The sequence below is a fragment of the Pelophylax lessonae genome, assembly GCF_965119305.1.
Source record: "Pelophylax lessonae genome assembly, chromosome: 1".
Classification (NCBI taxonomy): domain Eukaryota; kingdom Metazoa; phylum Chordata; class Amphibia; order Anura; family Ranidae; genus Pelophylax; species Pelophylax lessonae.
In genome coordinates, this window is record NC_138768.1 from 53,785,431 (window position 1) to 53,788,349 (window position 2,919).

A 2,919-nucleotide genomic window follows, 5' to 3' on the forward strand; every position below is an offset into this window, starting at 1 on the left:
GCTAGTGAAGAAGGCTCTGGGTTACTGAATACAGTATGCAATACAATGATGGTTTGGAATCTGATGTAATTACTCCCTTCAGCACCTAAAAAGAGGAATATAACTTAAGTAAGTTAGCCAACAATTGTTGGAAAGCAGTCTGGACCAAAAGTAATGGGTGAAGGTAAAAATATCAGTTGTCTCTCCAACAGTATCCTTGTGTGGAGAAACAGCACCTTGAAGGATTGTGCTGTGCTGTGTAGTGACAGGATTACTTTAAAACAGGGGTCTTAAACTGGTGGCCCTCCAGCTGTTGCAGAACTACAATTCCCATGAGGCATTGCAAGGCTGACAGTTACAAACAGGACTCCCATAGGCAGAGGCATGATGGGACTTGTAGTTCCGCAACAGCTGGAGTGCCACCAGTTTGGGACCCCTGCTTTAAAGTAATTCACCAAATTTCTCTTAATATCCCCTCTAGCATTACCTTTGCATCCAATAAAAAAAATAAATTTCAGCTAATAAGAGAAAGGAGTAGTGAAGGAAGGAGAAACTAAAGGACATAATGTAAATTTGTATACAGAGTTTATACAGCTGCTGCCTTAGGATTGCTAAAGAGCAGTGACATGAGTGATATTTTATTTATTTATTCCAACACGTACAAAGATAACGTTGGATGGGATAACAAAAGCAATTGGTCAAATTAAAGCCTCACAACTTTATTTTTTAATAGTGCTGGATTCTGCTGGAGGAGATTTTTCTTCTGTTCAGACAGCAACATCCTGACAGATGTTCTAGACATTCCTTTCTTTCCTTTTTTTTTAAACAAACCCACTAAAATATAGATTAATAGAAGAATCTGACAGATTTCAAGGCACCAAAACAAACAATTAAAACATAACATCACTACACTAATGTTAAAAGTCCATTTCAAATTCCTCTATACCCTATTCTAAGTTCTATACCCTATTCTAAATTTAACACATCCAAAGGGGTATGTCACACTTAGTGGTGGCTGGTGCTCAAAATGTTTGGGGGGGGGGCGCAAAAAGAAAAATGTAATAGGCATTGCTTCGCAGCAAAAAACGCGGTAAAAAATAGCGTGACTTTGAGGTCACACAAGTGTGAAAGGGGCCTTCAGTAATCAAGGTACAGTGTGCCCCCATCAATGTAGAGTGACCACAGCATGCCCCCATCAATGTAGAGTGACCACAGCGTGCCCCCATCAATTTAGAGTGACCACAGCGTGCCCCCATCAATGTAGAGTGACTACAGCGTGCCCTCTTCAATGTAGAGTGACCACAGCGTGCCCCCTTCAATGTAGAGTGACCACAGCGTGCCCCCTTCAATGTAGAGTGACCACAGCGTGCCCCTATCAATGCAGAGTGACCACAGCGTGCCCCCATCAATGTAGATTGACCACAGCGTGCCCCCATCAATGTAGAGTGACCACAACGTGCCCCCATCATTGTAGAGTGACCACAGCGTGCCCCCATCAATGTAGAGTGACCACAGCGTGCCCCCATCAATGTAGAGTGATCACAGCGTGCCCCCATCAATGTAGAGTGACCACAGCGTGCCCCCATCAATGTAGAGTGACCACAGCGTGCCCCCTTCAATGTAGAGTGACCACAGCGTGCCCCCTTCAATGTAGAGTGACCACAGCGTGCCCCCTTCAATGTAGAGTGACCACAGCGTGCCCCCATTCAATGCAGAGTGACCACAGCGTGCCCCCTTCAATGTAGAGTGACCACAGCGTGCCCCCATTCAATGCAGAGTTAGCACAGTGTGACCCTATCAATGTAGAGTGACCACAGCGTGCCCCCATCAATGTAGAGTGACCACAGCGTGCCCCCATCAATGTAGAGTGACCACAGTGTGCCCCCATCAATGTAGAGTGACCACAGCGTGCCCACATCAATGTAGAGTGACCAGTGTCAGGCACTCACCTTTTGTGTTTGCAGAGTGTTGAAGTTGAGTCCGGCCGGGGAAAGCTGCCCCCCCCCTCCTCCTCCTCCTCTTGGCTGGCTTGCTTGCTGTCCTCTCCGGTCCGTCCTTGGCAGAGACAGTGAGTGGAATGGCTCTACCGAGTGAGAGCCCAAGCACCGCCCTATTGGACCCATTTTGCATTACACAGCCACCCCCCCCCCCCCCCACAGCTCTGCCCCTTCCTACCTGATTCATGCATGCAGAGGGGGAGACACAGGAGAGCGGAGCAGGACAGAGGCAAAACTGGAGAGAGAAACACCAGCACTGAACAGAGAGCCGGAGTTAACTTTCCAAGTTACCCAGCAGGTGACTGGTTGCTAGGTGGTCCTAGCAACCAATATCACCATGCTGGGTAACTTGGAAAGGTAATTCTGACAGAACCGCTCTCTATTCAGCACTGGTGTGCAAACTGCATACTATAGCTCCATACTTCACAACTTTTGAACTTCAAAATGAGGGACACTTGAAAGAGGAAGAGAACTGTGGCGTGTAGCGTGGCAAAATGAGTGTGACCAAATGCTTAAAAAACACGCTTCCTTGTACTTATAAAACATCTTTGATTGCTGTCCCACAAGCTGGAATCTCAAGGACACAAACCCCAGTACAATCATTAGAAAAAATAAAAAAGCTTTTATTGCAAATGGTTTTTCACAAACTGTGGAAGAGTGCGTTACGTGAAGTGTGGAAGGATTTGTGCATTTGTGTGTACAGAGTGCAAAGTTCAGGAATGCATTGTACAGAGTGCAGGGTTCAGGAATACTTTGCACAGGGTGCAAGGTTCAGTAATGCGTTACATACAGAGTGCAAGGTTTAGTAATGCGTTACATACAGAGTTCAAGGTTCAGGAGTGCGTTACATACAGAGTGCAAGGTTCAGGAGTGCATTGTACAGAGTGCAAGGTTCAGGAGTGCATTGTACAGGGTGTAAGGTTCAGGAATGCATTGTACAGGG